An 18,086-nucleotide genomic window follows, 5' to 3' on the forward strand; every position below is an offset into this window, starting at 1 on the left:
TGCTTTTCTTTTGGAATCATCTGGTATGGGACTCAAATTCTCTCACAGTGGTGGTATATGATGCAAAAAAAATAGTAAAAGCACAGCTTAACATGCACGTGACAGATGTTGTATTTAGGCACACTAATCCTTCCTATAATTGGACTCTCTGCACTTCAGAGTCTAGGTCAGGCTCTTCATCATACTTTCTATTGATAGCCAGTGATTATGATATTTACATATCCTAAATAAGTCTTTGAAAAGCATTGTCTAGAGAAATCACTCTTCCCTGGAGTACAGTAGCTAGAAGGTGATGGACTACAGTCTGATGAAGTTATGTTGATTCTATATACCCACTCATCCAGTCTTAGACCTTATGTTTTTGATCCACTGATCATATTCATTTCTCAGCATCTCTCAACTATTGCCAGGTATTACTAACCTCTTATCTAATGCAGATTAAATTCTCCATCAATATCTTTAGTTTAAAAAAATATTCTCAATTTCCTTGCCTTTTACTCCCACTGATCTCAGTGGAGAAAGCTCCAACCTTGGATGATTCCTATTACCTATCTTCTCAGCTTCATCAGATTTGATGGAGAAGAGTAACACAGCCAGTTCACTAGCTGCTCTTCTGTGTCAAGATGATATACCACCAATGGGCACTCAAGACCTTTCCCCTGTTTATAAATTTTCCAAAAGCCTGATATTCCTAACACCCTTCTTCCTCTCTTCTTATACCACCCATTCTTCCCTGCCCTCACTTTCAATTGATGGTCAATTCAAATCAATTCTGATCTTGTAATTAATTGAAAACATTGCAACCCTCAAATATGACTTTCTTCATATTCATGCCAACAAATTTAGAAATCTCCTAGCATTTGAAATGTTTTTTGATTCTCCTTTCCTATTTCACTATTGACAATAACCATCTTTCTTGCAACAATTTTAGTTCCTTCTTCTGTCTGTGTTCTGAGCAGTCCCTTCTCATCATTTCAAGGATTTCACTGCAATTGTACTCAAGGAGTTCTCTTCCTGAAGGCATGGATTCTCCTGAATATCATTCTTTCATTTTCTTCTGGCTTGTTCTCATTGTTCTTATAAGCATGCAGCCAAGTCATAATGAACCATATTAATTAATAAAATAACAAGAAAACTTTCCATTTGGCCCTAATATCCTTTGTAACATCATGTCATTTTTCATGACCAGGCAAGGTTTCTTAAAGGTACTTTCTTAATTCACTGAATTAATTTCCTCACTTCCCATTGACTCTGACCCAGTGAAATCTCATTTTTACTCTAACATATTTCCTGTGGTTTGGATATTGATTGTCCCCTAAAGTTCATATGTGGGTAGCATGGTCATCAGTGTGGCAGTATGGAAGTAATGGAACCTTTAAGTGATGAACAATAGTGTAAAGTAATTAGTTCATAGAATACCACCTGGACAGAGCTTAATGCTTGTCTTGTGGAACAGTTTTCTGTCTTAAGAGTAGGATGTTATAAATTGAGGCTACCTTATGTACTTGGACTCTTCTGTACATAACCATTTCCATTCCTACTTCTCTATCATTTTGTGACTCAGCCAAGTGAGCCCTTAGAGACCAATTGGATGGTACCACCTAATCTTGGACCTCCAGCCTCTAAAACTATGAGCTCAATAAATCTCTTTACTTTATATTCTATTGTAACAAGAGAAAAATGAACTAAAACAACATTATTAAGCTATTTTTCCAAAACATTAATCACCTTTGTGTTACCAAATCAAAAAGGAATTTTTTTATCTTCGGTTTAGTAAATCTCATGAAAACTATTTCCTTTTTTCCTGAAAGTCTCCCCACTCTACTTCTATGATACCACATTTTCTTCTTCTTTCTCTTTGTTGTTTCTATGTATCTGTCCCTGATTTCTATTTCTCTATCAGCTCATAAATGATGATATTCCTATGGACACAGAGTTGTGTCCTTTGATTTTTCATTCCTGTACCTTATTCCTGATTATCTCATCTAATTCTATAGTTTTAAATGCTATTATATAGTGACAGTTCATAAATTATATTTCCACCCAAGAACTTTCTTCTGAGTTCCAGATTAATATATTTATATCATATAAATATATTAATATATATTTAACTTGCTATTTAACATTCTAGTTTCACATTTCCATTTCACAGATAGCTCAGACCTAGCCTGTGCATAATGAAACACTTGATGCATAACACTGTCCCACAGTCAATCCACATAGAAATCTTCCCCATCTTAAAGAATAATGAACACTGCCATCTGCTAAGTTGTTGAACATAGAAATCCAGTCATCATATTTTCCTATAATTCACATATCCAACAAAAATACCTCATTCTGCCTACTAAATATACCTTAAATTCCTCCACTTCATTTCGTATAGTCTGCCTCCATCTTAGTCTAATCAACATCATGACTTATGCCTCTTCACAAGGGTAATCTTTCTGTTATATAAATTGAATTATGATACTTACTGGCATAACAATTTTACATTGTACTTACAATAAAATCCTGAATTGTTTCTGCCTTTCCATACAAGTATACACATACCTTGAGGGAATTTTAGTTCTGCCACATTCCACAACCAACCTTTCTGATCCACCTCCATCTTTATTTTTGCTATCCTCCCTGGGCTTACTCGGCTCAAGTCACATTGGCTTTCATTTATTTCCTCAATCCTATTTCACACCTATGATCTTTACAAACTTCCCTAAGAATATTCCTACCACATCAGCCCAATCTTTGTCAGTTTAAATGATACCTCCTTGCGTAGTCCATCTAAAAATACATTAAAAATACATTCTTTCAGCTTATTTTCTATCTCAAAAATGTTACATTGAAAAGCATATCAAGTATGTAATTTATTATGTATCCACTTCCTTTTGTTTAGCTCATTTTCTATCATTTCAATGGACTATAAAAGCTATGAGTGTCTCAATTTTGCCTTTTTTTTTAACACAGTAACATTATCCCCAGACCCCTATTTATACCCTTACACATAGTAGGCACTTAATATTTATGAAGTAAATGACTATTATCTGGCTACTATGATTACATACATTATGATACACTGTACTGCATATACCATACAGTAGTGTAGCCCATAGGGTATAGTGTTTTCCGCTGTTGATATGTGATATGACCCTAGAAGACACAGAATAATTATTAATTTTTCTTATTTTAATATATATGTGTAAAATTTTATTGTTATAAATTATATTTTATATAATTATATATCATATAATAGGTTGTACATTACATAAATAAATTATAATGCTGATAAAAAATGGTCAGGTGCAAATTGTGAGAATAAAATATGAATTTTTAAAACTTGTGAATACTGGTCCAAGATAAAGGGAAAACTTGATGAGATAGTAAATCCACTTAGCTGAGAAGAAAGTAGGTAAAGGCTGCTACATGGTTATTAACTTGCTTTGGTAGATTATTTTATTATGCACAAGTCTTCGCTGCCCATCCCAGGGGAGGAATTAGATTTCCCACCCTATTTATGTCAGGCTTAGCCATGTGACTTGCTTTAAATGACTTTCTTTGAAGAATAAAAGGTGAGCATCAGTTATGGGTTTAGAAAAAGCTGTAAAGACCAGAACATGGTTAACATGTTCTCTTTTTACCTTCTGTCATGGGAAACAACAATCTTCCAGGTGGAGACTAATCTATCAGACCAAGTCTGAAATTGAAGTTAACATGGGGGAATGCTTAGCTTGTGAAGTGTCTACAATTCTTTTCTGCTGGCAAGCTAACAAAGTAGTCTGCCTCAGTGTCATAGGTTTTTTTGGGGGGAAAAAAATAAAAACCACATCACCACCACCACCACAAAAAAATAAGGCTGTCGCATTAGAAACAAAGGAATTTATGACTCACAGTGATGATACTATGTGGAGTATCATTTGCCAAAGTTCCCTGAGTCTCACTTCTCACAGGGTAACACAAAGAAGACAAGAGATGGCACTTGGACAGTGGGTTGCTTTATCAGTGAGAAACAACTAGCTTAAGACACTCAACTCTTTTTAATGAGTAAGTCTGCCTGACCATTGCCTGGGACAGACTTTATCAAACTCCCTTTTGCTCTGGAGAAATATATAAATATCTGCCTTTTAATGCTATTAGCTATACAATCATTAAAAAGATAGTTCAAGACAAAAGTAGTCAGTTCCAATTGCAAGACATACAACAATTAAATGACATGTAGAAAATTGCCATCCAACATAAATAACTGCAGATGTGTAATATGCATGAGAATTTAATCTTTATTATTATTAGCCCCTGCAACTTGAAGGGCATTTATAACTATGGTATAACCTATACTGTTTTGAATAGTATACCTAGATCTGATGATTTTATAGGGATATGTACATAAAATTTAGGAATTTAATGAATCTCCAGAAATTCTAGGAAAATAATTGTGAACAAGTATATTCAAATAGTTATTTTTCTTTAGGTAGAGTTTTTGTAGCATTTATCATATTTTTAAAGAATTTTCACTGAAAACAATTCCAAAATGCACCAAGAAAGTATTCTATTGCAAGAAGTATAGACACTTTGACTTTATGTTTAAAGAGCACACTTATATTTTTAAAAAACTGCAAAAAGAAACATATGCCAGAAAAATGGAAAGTCCAATTGAAAAATAGTAATTGTCCTATTAATAAAATCATTTTTCTGATTAATTCATACTGATATAAGAATACTTTCTTATACCCAAGAGTCAACAAAACTTTAGATGTTATGTTAGGAATATGAATGTTTCTTCAACCCCTCACAAAATGTTCACTTGGATTATATCTTCCCTTCCTAAAATATTTGAGATCATGCATACTGCTTTTAAAATAAAATGAAATAGGGAAATAAAAGTTATGCATTCTTTATAGGCACAAAAGACAATCAATTCTCTCAATTTTTCTTAAATTGTAGTTAAGATATCTCATTGAAATGGTGCAATGTAGATGGATTTCTTTTTAAATCTGGAAGTATATTTTAATCAACTTAAGAAGTAAAATAATACCACCCATAAGATAAATATATCTACATGATAGGTGTTTTTATTACTGACCTTTGATTTATAATGCATATGTGTGTGTGTTGGGGGGGGCGTTGTGTGATGAGTACGTGTGAAAGAGAATTCAACTCACAAGCAGAAAAGTGGAAAATTTGTGTATTGGTGTTCCAGAATCTGGTGGTAACCAAGTTAATCCTAATTAAGGATTGAGTTGAGAAAGTTCACAATTAAGAAAAGGCAGAGTAAATCTCAGAGTTAAAGGAAAGCTCAAGTCAAAGAGGATTAGGAATGATGGAGATTGAAAATTGAAAAAATGTGCATTGAGTGCAAAGGCCCTGGAGGAAGATGGACCTCCAGCTCCACCATATCTGCAGGTACAGTCTGGAGCTGGGGCAGTTAATACTTCTATTCTCTGAAAAAAACTGGTTCACCTATTCTTACTCCTCCTTGATCCTTATTTTAAAGCACCAAAAAAAAGAAAATTAGTGCAGATCAAGGGTCCTTAACATGGAGTCTTGGAATTTGAAAAAAAAAATCTTTATTTTTATGAATTTATAATTGAAGTTAAGCCTTTTATTCAAAATAAATGTTATGATTTAGATATGAGGTGTCCCCCAAAACCTCATATGTGAGACAATGCAAGAAGGTTCAAAGGTGAGATGATCAGATCATGAGAGATTAATCCACGGAAAGAGATTGGCTGGGTGGTAAATGTAGGCAGATAGGGTGTGACTGGAGGAAGTAGGTCATTGGAGGTGTGCTTTGGGGGTTATATTTAGTCGCTGGTGAGCACAGCTCTCTCTGCTTCCTGATTGCCATGTCCCAAGCTGCTTTCCTCCACCATGTCCTTCTACCATGATCTGCCCAGAGCTATGGAGTTGGCTGACCATGGCTAGAACCTCTGAAGCAATGAGATTAAATAAACTATCCCTCCTCTACATTATTCTCATTGTATCTTTTTGGTCACATTTACAAAAAAAGCAAATGAAAAAAGCAACAAACCACAAAAGTTTTAGTATCAACAGTACCAGTGTCTTTGTCACCAAATCAGATATTTTTTATATAACATTATAATTGTACTTATCTGAAATATCTTTCATGTTTATGACTACTTGAAATTGTGGCAATTACACTCACTACTAGATACTATTTAATGATAATAAGCACATATATTACAAAAAATTATTTCTTTAATAATAGTGACTTTTTTATAATTGGCTTCCTTTGTAACTTTGTATTGTTTTGGATGATACAAAAATAGTTTTAGAACATTTGATATAGATTTACAATTTCCAACTATTTGAGTGTTCACAGTTTTAGCAAAGAACTGTTTTTCATCTTCTGAATTTAGAGGAAAAAACTTTGAAATTAACATTAAAAGTTTAAAATTAAATATATTCTAGTAAATGCTGAAACTCTGAATTTTTTGCCATCAAAAGAACATGCTAAAATATGCACAAATATATCAGTAATGAAAGTTTCAAAATCAATGACAACCTAAATAGTGCTCATAATTGCCTCAATATGCAGCATGGAAAAATCATGTATTGGGAATTCAATATTCAGCAGTTCCAACTCTACCTATAACAAACTCATTCCTGGGACTCAGATTTTTTAACTGAGCAGATTGGGCTAAGTGATTCCCCAAGGATTCTTACAATTTTATGGCTTAGTAAATTTAGGATTTATTAAAGAAATTATTTCTGATCTAATTAATAACATGATGAGTAACTAAAAGAATGCCCCAGCTTTCAGTTTGACATAAAATAACCAGATTAATTCAAATAGGAAAATAAAATATGTACGTTTTTATTAATATAAATTTTTGCTGCAGAGTCTGATTTTTATTAACTATAATCAAAATAGTTAATAATAATTAGCAATCTACAGGTTGATTTACTTCTATAAGATGTTTGTTAATTCAGAGATAAGCAGCTTTACAAGAAGCTGACTTTGTTCTGCAGAAATAGACAATCCATTTATGTTAGACCTCTTTCCAACTTAATGCTTCATGGAGTAAATACTGTTGTTCACATATGTCACATAGACATTTCCTAGAGTAACAAGATCAATATGACATTCTAATTAAATAATGCCTAAAAAACCTTAAGCTTCATGGGCCAAAACTGGGTTAGAGAATTCACCAAACTTTACCTATATCCCGAAATTTAAGATGTCCGTTGATGATGACAAATTGGCAACTCAGAATAGTACATCCTGTCTCCTTCATGCCTAATTCTCCATTTCATTAAATTAAAAATTGCTCCTGAGACATGCCATGATAGTGAACACTTGCAGATTGACCTAAAAGGGCCCTCTAAAAATTATCAAAGACAGGACGGAAAAAGGATTCTTATAAAAGCATTTAAAACATTTTTCTTCTAAAGTTGACAAAAATCAATGGTATCCAAATGAAAGGCCTTGAAGTCTGTTAGCAAAGCAAGATGGAGTGAAATGCAGTTAATGTATCTAAAATTGTAAAATTGTTTTTAAAAGTGCCTTTCTTATTACATCAAAATGCAATTTTCAAGATAGAAGCATTGTAACACGACTCTGTGTGCGGCACTGTGTGTACAATAAAGCAAGCAAAATTAATCCCTTCCCCTGACGACCTCTGGAAATGAAAACCCATTATAGTAATAATATTTGTACTTAGGTCTTGATGTTTTTGTGCTGAATTTGAATGCTACAAAATGATTATATATAGTGGTTGATGGGGACGTATGTGCAGATAATTACATAAATAATCCTCTTTACTTAGGTGCAAGGTGACTTTTTAGATCAGGCAGAAACTAGTTGCAACTTAATAGAATTCATAATAATTGTCTTTGCTGCTAAGGCATGAATCTTATTATCCCAAAGGTTGATTGGAGATATTTTGCTTTCCACAGGGACCCAATGACAGAGTTTTACTAGAATCCCTGCTTCTGCAAGACCATTGGTCAAATATCTCTTCTCAACATGCAAGCACCTACTCAACTGGTGAACATCCCAAATAGGTCCAAGGATCTGACTTCTTGTTTTGCTCAGAAAAGAAAGGTAACTACCACACTCATAAAATTAACATTAAAAGGCCAGAACAGGTATCTGGCATATAAGAGAGACTTCTCTGTGGAAACTAAACACTAACCTACCCTTGTTGATCCACTCAAGTAACCTTTCTATTTTCCTTTAGCCATGATAAGTATTTTTAAACCTGTGGAACAAAAGGTCTTTACATTATTCAAATAACTTATGAAAAAACTTTCTCCTCTTGCCTTAATTTTCTTAATTGTTACCTCCTTCTATTTCATTGCAAATTAACTTTTACACCTTCAATTGAGCAGAAGGCCCTCAAAAATGATCAATTTTCTAGTAAAATGCATTTTTCCCAGTTCTTAGTCTACTTGGCAACTTTTAGGAATTTTTCCATGTCATCCTATTTTCTTAAATTTCTCTTCCATCTTCCTCAGGCTCTCAGTAGTTATTTTTTGAATGAAAAAATGCTTAAGCTCCCCTGGTTTACATTTTCTCTTTTAAGTGCTCACTGTATGCCACCTATGTACTGAAAAAAAGAAAAGAAAGAAAATTCTATACAATTTATATGACTCAATCACTAACAGATTAAATTAAATTCAAGTCTCTCCTGTCACCAAAACCTCAAATAAATTCTAAACTTATTTTTGTTAATAACATTAATATCCTCATAGTTATTCATGCTCATCTCAGTTTTATTCTGAATTATTCATTTTCCATTCAGACATGAAAGCTTAGATTCTGTCCTGCATTTCCTCTTTCATTCATTCTCCCTACTAACAATCTAGTTCAGGCCAACAATTGTTCTCTCTGAGACTTCATGTAATCATATGTTTAGTTATGTCCCTGAACCCATAGTACAATGCCTTGTGCATTGCTTACTACAATTGCTCAATAAAAAGGTGTCTGAAATTAATGAATTTTCATACATTACTCACCTGTTTCCAAGCCACTTCTAATAAATTTTTCTTCCAACAAAAACAGGTCTGATAATGCATTCTCCAGTTAAAAACAAAACTGAATATTGCAAGAGTTCAGATTACTTCATGAACAAGATCCCAAACTCTTCTGTCCATTCTCCAAAATCTTTCCCCAAATTAACCATGGTTTTCTGAACCATGATCCCATTTGTCTTGCTCTCCATTCCTGATATTAACTTGTTTAACATTATAGTACCCATTAAGACTGGAAATCTTACCTGCATTTTTCCAGTCTCCTTTCCAGTAATTAAAACTTTGATTCTGACTCTAAAGCAGTCAGTGAAAGTGTGTGTTATTCCTAAGGAATTTGAACTGCCAACATGGATTCTCTACCAGTTGGCATTCCTGCTACCTCACTCTGCAAATATCTTTCTATTTGTATATATCAAGACCAAGAATAGTCATCAATTGCAAACACCAAAGTCTATCTGTCCACCAATTTGCTTTTGGCATAAAGAAAGAATTAGTTTCCTGTGAGAGGATTAATTTTATTATCATGTCTCCCTTCTACTTTGCTACTACAATTGACTTTATCTGACAAGATCTTCCTTCTTCTCCCAAAATATCTTAGAACATGCTTCATTTAATTCTTATAAAAATATGATGTTTCAATGAATTAATTTGTAGATATTTCTTATGAACTCATAGGACTATAAAATGATTAAAGGTAAGGTATCAAAATTTGGTCTTTTGGGAGTCAGTCACTATAATTTGTACATTACCTCCTATGAAGAAAGTAGCAAATATTTGTCAAATAAGTCTTGTACTCCTTTCGTCATATCTTTTTACCTATGTTATACAACTAGATGGAAATTGTCTTTTTGGCTCTTGACTTAGAAAAGAGGAAGGTACAGCTATTTTGGCCATGTTTGCTCCATTACTGAAAACACTTCCAAAAATAACTTGATATTGAGAAATGAATCACAGTACCTGAAGGTCATAGAAAAAATGGAGGATTATTGATGAACTTTAAAATTTTGATAATCTTTAAGAACAAATTGGTCTTTCATAGGACATTGTATAATTTCATAATAACATATTTTAAGTTGGGGACATTTTCATGCATGTATAAATTATTTGGTGTATGTACAGTTAATACATTTTCTATGTCTCTTACTTAAAAATCAAAAAGCATGGAGTTTTAGGGATAGAATAAAAAGTTTCAGTAACAGTGCAAATTTTCATTATGCCAAGGAAAATCTAACAGAGAAATAGGATGGCTTCCCAATGCCAAATGGTTCAGAACTTGAAGAGTTATAGGAGGAACAGAGTAGAATTCATAGTTCAGAAGAGAAAAGACTGGGAGAAAAGTTTTTTAAACAGAAAGTCTTTTTCCCTGGGCTTACATCCTTTTGTTTTTGTTTTTGTTCTTTTGTGTGTGTTTGTTTATTCTTTTTTGTTTTTGTTTTTGTTTGTTCATTTTTCTTTTTCTTTTTGTTTTAGCTATGTGTGTTCACTCACCTACAGGATACATTTTCAAGGTCCCTTAAAATAGATGTGACCATGAGATTAAATTGATTTGCTTCTCATCCTCTTTACATGCATTTCTATCAGTTGGAATCCAAAGCTGATGTAAATGGCAATATTAGAGAAACAAAATACACATAAATAGGGGGCCCCTATTTTTCTGAATATTTTCTTTATACTGTATATCTTTTTGTTATTGCAGCTTAACTTATACCCTCATTCAGTTATCAGGTTAGCTATTTGGGCACAGAGGACATAGAATTTTCATAATAAATGGGACCTTAAAAATGGTTCTCCCTTCTCCCAATCACTTACCTGCTTGTTGACAGATGAGAAATTAGTCAGTTTTCCTTGAGTACTTGTGTCCTACAACTCCAGGAAGACATTTTATCAACAAATTACCTTAAAGTTGACTCACCATGCCTTCCTCCATTTAAGTGTCATGATAAAAATGTCTGCCAATGAGAACGACCAATTTGTGTTTGTCACTTAGACAATGCTGTAACACTACCTGCTGTCCCATGCAGCATGTTGTGGTTTGGCTATAAAGTTTCTCCCAAAGTATCCTGTGGCAATGCAAGAATATTTAGAAGTGACATGATTAGATCATGAGAGCTGTGACCTTATCAGTTCATCCCAGTTTGAATGGATTTACTGGGTGGTACCTGTAGGCAGGCAGGACATGACTAGAGAAGCTGGTCACTAGGGTTTTGCCTGGAAGTGTCCCCCCCGCCCCCGCCCATTTGGCTCTCCTCACTCTCTGCTTCCCGACCGCCTTGAACTACGTACTCCTCCTCTTCTGTACTCTTTTACCTGTTCTTCTGCCTCTCCTTGGGTCAAGAGCAATAGAGTTGACTGACCATGAACAGAACCTTGGCAACTGTGAGCCAAAATAAACTTTTACTCCTCTATGCTCTTCTTTTTGGGTATTTTCATTACAGTGATGAAGAACTAACACAGACATATTTCCTTTCTTCTAAAATTAACACAGTATACTTCTGTTTCCAGAACCACAAACAGTTAATATTTGCTACATGGAAGGAACTGTGCTTAGTCAAAGAGATAGGCCTTCCTAAGAGTTCCTGTCTTCATGCTTATTAAAAAAAAAAAAAACAGTCATTAAAAATAACTGAATGAGCAAGTCTACTCAACAGACAGTATTAAGGGGAAGTATAGGCTGGTATTGGAGTGTGAAATAGGAGGATCAAACAAGGCTTGGTGAAGAGAATGCAAAGTGTTTTGTTTTGAGTTTGTTTAGATACAATACATTGTGGCCACAAAGTTCTCTAATTTTTTCCTTTCATTTTGCCCAATAGTAAAATTTTGAAAACATGGGGAGGAATGTAAAGACGATACATCATCTTCCATGGTGTGGTATTATTATTGCGATGGAGAAAAACAGCATCAATGTTTTATGGATCTTTTGGGGGGCAAGATAAGGAAAAATCATTTAGTCAAAATCAGAAGTGAAGTGGGAGAACACACAAAAGCAATTTTTGGTGGTCCTACCCAGAGAATGCCTGTTTTCCAGCTGGCCTTACGTAGGCTTTGAGTGTATGATTGTCGTAACTTTTGAGTATGAGGGTTGGTGGAAAGATGAAATATGTGTATGTGAACAAATCTTAGGAAAGATGTGTACATTTTAATAAGGAAAACTATTTTATAGATTAACATTTGATTTAAGTAATTCAAATAACGTAAAAATAAGTTTCACATTCCTAGACAAGAAAATATAGTGAAGACACTAAATTAGAATGTGACTGAGGCATATATCACCTAAATGTTGACTTGAAATTTCAAACTCATGATTGCTAAGACAATAACCACAACAACAATAATAATAGTAATAAAGGAGGGAGGAAAAGTCAGTAGTCCTTCATGCTCATCCCTTTAAACTCATATCTGTATTGTCAGATGTTCTACAAAAATTAAAAGGGAACAAAGGACAGATGGTAAGGCAGAACCCAATAGAAGCTTGGATAGTATTTACCAAGAGGAAAATGATTTATACATGGAAAATACTATAATGAAATATGTTAATTCACATTACAAGGACTTAGAAGTCAAGGTCCATCTGGGTGAAGCAAATTTGACTAATAAAGATGTTTTCCCACCTAGGTTATAAGAGGCTCAAGTAGTGATTCAGACCACATTCCAGAAACAAGCCATATATAGAAAATTCTTTCACTTTTCAAGGGCAATAGACTGTTTTGTAAGCTTATGTTTAGAAATAATAGATAAGATGCTTTTAAGCAAGCCTTCATTATTTCCTATATTAATTTTCAAAGTCTTCTCACTAGTCTTTATGTTCATTCCATCTACAAGCTCAGCATACTTTTAGAGGTATCATTGTAACTCTCTAGAATGACATTGTTATTTCCTAGTTACTGATTTTTGTAGGATTCAAATAAGACTCATACATATGTCTAATCACCTCTCCTTTTTATTTCACCTTAAAACATATCTGGAAGCCTAGAAAAACTACACCTTGCTCTCTTTGGCATTGTGAAACACAAGTAAGAATATATTTTGAAATAGAGCATTGCTCACACAGATTGTTATTGATTATGCAAAACAAGTCTGCCTGTCAAGGTGCACATTTTGTGTAGAAAATGCTATTCTGTGTGGACCATGTTCTTTATTGATGAAAAACATGTACCTGCTTGCAGCTATGAGTCCAAAGGCCCAATTTGCTAAAAATTAGTGATCCATCAGATTGATAGGCATAAAGCAATCTGCACTGTTGGCGCCTTGAAATTTCTTGCATCAGTCACCAGATCATGATTTACTAATAGGGTCTCAGAGCTTGCAAAATAGCACAATTCTAACCACATATTAATATTTAATCTGGCATTTTAAGTGCACCTAACAAAAGACCCTAGAGCTGCTGACAGGACCCTAAATTGTGAATTTCTTAAAAAGGGAATTGAGCAGGTCCACAGTGATTTCATGAAAAAAGAAAAAGGAAAATAAATGTATTTCAACATTTCTTATGTAGACCTCACAAGCCAGAACTCTCATTTTTCTTAAAAGTATTTATCATGCATTTTTAGATGTTTTACTAAAGAATCAGAAGATTGAGTCTGACTGCTAGCTGCAAAATCTACAATTAGATGACAGCAGATGCATTTTGGTTAATAAATTTTATATTAGACAATTTGCTCCTAAAATAATTCATTGGCACTTCCAAAATGTTACTAAATGAGAGAAGATATAGCCTATAAATCACTTGAATCACCTTATTACTTGCTTTTAAGTAACTAAATCTGTTCTGAAGTGGTAAGTTGAAGAAGGTTCTCAGATACATGGGTTTGCTTTGCAACCTTATTTTCAGGGCTCAAGATGATCATTAATGCCAAATTCCAGAGATATCCAGATCCATTTCAAATGAGAGAGAGCAAAAGAAGGGAAAGCAACCTTACCTGCAGATATTATTAAATACAATGCAATTACCATATGTAATGTGTATTAGGTGCATAGAACATAGGTATTATGGTACCTCTGTTTGTGATGAAAATATACCATAATTTATGAAAGATGCTCCTGTAATAACAGGATGCCACCTGTAATAAGGGAATGTTTATTAGTGCACAAATGAGGGTTATAAATGATGTTGCTTATCTATGGAACAAAACACAAAAGACAACTTATTAGCAAAAGATAAATTGCTTAGCAAAATCTCAATGAGATGCTAGGTTTGTCATGAAGAAAAAAAAGCTTTTTATTTGCACAGACCAATGCCTTTATAATCCATTTAAAATAATATACTTGCCACTAGGTGGCTATTTCTGATCAGATCATTTTACCATTTTAATTACATTTTTAATATCCTGGTTGCATAAACAAAGATAAATTACAAACCCTGCACACTCTGGCTGCTGGCTCAGACATAGTCAGTAATAATATCAGCTTTTGTTTGTGTCTCCCCTAATTAGATTCTGAAATCTAGGCTTTGTCAATCAATAATTTTAATTTTAGAATCGCCTTTTGATCTTGCATTTCATGTTTGTTTGGGAAAATGATCAGTAGGACAAAGCTGATAATTTATGCAGAAACAATCTCTCAGCAGAGCTACATGCACATTCCTCCCCATCACCAGAAGCCTGCAGACTAAGCTTGACACAGGTCTAATTAGCATGCAGATATGTGTCGCCTCATTGGCAATTCAAATTGCTTTTTTATAATGTACCTCAAATTGTGCTACTCAAACATTGTATTTGATTTCCAAAGCCCCCTGGGCATCCCATAATGTCTCCCTTCATCCTGGGTATGAGGCATTTATTGAACAATCTGCTGAGACTGGCTGTCTTTTCGAAAACACCCAAACATCGTATCCCTGGGACCAGCTTTGCTTCTTGTCAGAGAGCAACTTGTTCTGCAGAATTCCTCGTGCCACGTTTGTGGTTTTCGAGATGATGCGTTCTCTCATGAGTTGCTTCTCCCACGTGGTTGATCTATAGAGGGCTTCACTCCTATGCCACTCATTTTTAAAGTGGGGGAGGAGGTCTGGTGAGCACACATTAATATGCGGCACATAACCACATCTCTGAATGCCAGTCTTCCATTCTTCATTAAACAAAAATGGCTGGATTGCAGGAATTGTTTTTCCTTTCTCCCACATACATATGCACACACGCTCGCATTTGGTTTCTCAGGCACACATACATGCACACAACCACATTCACATGCACCTATGCACCTACCCAAGACACCCACAGCACATCATTGTCAGGATTGAGTTAAGTATGAAAGTTGTCTGCTGCACACATGACAAATAAGGGGATTCCAGCATACACTGGGGCTTTTTTTATTCCTTTTTTTTCCTACCATGCAGCAACAAGTGGCAGAATCAATGGTGTACAGTTATTCAGCAATGTAATTCATTTCACTGGCTTTGGCTCCTAGCCAGATCCGCCATCTGTCTCTAGCTCTCCCTCTCCCCCTCTCTCCCTCTCCCTCTCTTTCACTTGAATTTGTCCTACATTTCGTAATGTTACGTGCCTGCCATCCTTATCCTGTGCCAGAAGTACAACACCAGTCTCACCCCCATTCCGACGTGGAGTTCTCTGAGTTCAGTGGCACTTGGGATATTCCACTTCAGTGCCATGGGAAGAAAAGGGTAAGCAAAAAGCAAAAGGATTAATGCAAAAAAAAAAAAAAAAAATTACAATGTTCTGGTATCCAATTGCTCCTGCTTCAGCCTTTTATCCAAAGCCTTGAGATGGATCTGCCTCATCCAGGAAGTTTTCCTGCTTCGTTAGAATATCTTCGTTTTCTTTATCAGACGCTGGCACTCCACGCCAGTGCACGGCTCCATGGAATGCCTGCTGTTGGACACTTGCAGAGCTCTGCCACCAAGCAACCTCCTGCATTGGAAATCGGGGGACTACTCCAGGATCTTATGCGTGCTTGCTGTTTGAAGCTGCAGAAAAGTGAATAATCAATTAAGTATTGATTTCTTGTAAGATTTGGTAAATTTCAAAGGCAAGACAAAGAGGATGGCTTAAGGAAACACTGCAGGGACTTGGCGTAAATTAGACTACTAACGGAAGCGCAGAATAAAATAACACCTCAACTGAAGATTTCCTTGGAAGAATTAGCACTAGCTATTGGAAGACAATGGTGGATTTAATCAAAACAGCAGGCATGCAAGAATTTTACTCGTGAACCAGAAAAAGGAGCTAATTATAACCACCTTTTTAATGGAGCTAATTTGACTGAATGGATGCAAATGTGCTTTATTTATGGATGAAGAAGCAAGCCTTACTGCATGATCTTGGATCATCGTATCTGCTAAGCTTTGCAGCTCCTGTTACCTTCAGTAATTTTTATTTCCGGAGAAGGTATTTATATGTAAACAACAGCTAACCATGCAAAAGATTCATCAGAACAATATACTATGGTATATGAGCTATAGTCATAATTTTGCAGCCTCTCAGGATTTCCCCTAACTTGGGGGTTTTGCAACCTTTGTGTGCAATGGGTTATGGTAAACAATAAATGAATGATGTTAAACTGTTGTGATTTTTCAATGTGTAGTTTATTAATTTTAGTTTTCTTAACATGTTGATTCTGGATTATTTGGCAATAAGTCCATAATGAAAAGGAGGGAATTGTTGGGTGGGGTATTTTTATGCATTTGCAGTCTTCTTAGAGATCGGAATGTGTAGGTCCCACCAGCCCATGAGCTCTATAATTATAAAAGAATGGTAAAAATTTTTGACAATTTGAAGAATTGGTTTTATAATGGGAACAATGTGTTATAATCAGTAAAAGGAGAATTGTTATGTTTTCTCTCTGGGTTGAATGTTCTTGAGTGGTTAACTCCTCTGCTGCTGAGGAGAAGTAAATGTAACTGGCAAGAAGGAGAGAATGTAATGACAATGTTTTCTTCCTATGCATCCTCACATTTCAAGCTGAAGTGCATTTTAAACATTTCCTTCCATTTCTATTATTTTCCTTTCTATTTTTCTTCTTTTCATCATTTCTGTCTTGCGATCTACATTCCCTGAGCAACCATAGGAACCAAGTTACATTAAGCTTCAACACAAAGACTTTGTAAGAATAATGAATCCTCATTTGCATCGACATTTGTATTCAGATTTGCCAGGCTATAAACTTGGCAGATCAAGCGGAATATTAAGTAGAGGCTTCCATGGTAAATTGTGGTTCTTGAGATTGCTAAGTACGCCTTCCTCTTCTTCTTTTTCTTTTTCCTTTTTTCCCCTCTATCTGTGGTGGCAGGTGAAGTCCCATGACTACTGGCTTCTTAAGAAGTGCATTGGCCCCTTCATCTTTCAGTGCATGATGTCAGTTTCAAGCAGAGGAGGGAAAAAACCAGTAGCAGGTATTCTGGTTGAAGGTATAATATGACACGTGACCAGAGCATTGACTCTAGAAGCCAGACAATAGGTGAGAGGGGTCTTTAAGCAATTGAGGTCATAGAAAAATTAATTATTTTATGTGAGCTAAGTCTGATTTTTCTGACATGTTCCAAATACATTCATGTCATAAAAGGTCATGCTCAGTTTTTAAAGCTTCTAAAGAAAGGTTATCAAGGACCCAGGTAGCTCTTTACTCCCACAATTATTCCATTATGCCATTCTGACTCATCCTCACTGATGTATTCATGCTCGTTCTGGAAATATCTTAAATGCCTTATTTTAATAAGTTGTTATGGATAGATTGATTTAATCCTTAGTTTTGCTTGGTTCTGAAATGGTAAAATGGGAATAGTTATAGTTGCTTCAAGCAAACTTATGATTTCAGAAATATGTCTTAGAAGGTCATATCTACAGCACAGCAAAAATGTGGACTTTAATTCCCATGCTTGGTCCATTCTATGTGATGCCAAACAAGTGAGTAATTGGAAACATTTGTGCATGACTTAATTTTTCATGCATCGTCCCATTGTTTCAGACTCTTATAAACAAAGCTTAAATCTATGTTCTGTTAACAACCTCCCACATTTTGCCATGCTTTTCTCCCTCAAGAACCCTTCACAAGTGGGGAGCAGTAAAATATATTAAAAGATCAGTCTTGTAACAAACTTATAATGGGCATTTTAGTTCTATTTTTTAAACATAACAATTCTATTTTTAAACAAG

This window comes from Sciurus vulgaris (genome assembly GCF_902686455.1).
Source record: "Sciurus vulgaris genome assembly, chromosome: 1".
In the NCBI taxonomy this organism is placed as follows: domain Eukaryota; kingdom Metazoa; phylum Chordata; class Mammalia; order Rodentia; family Sciuridae; genus Sciurus; species Sciurus vulgaris.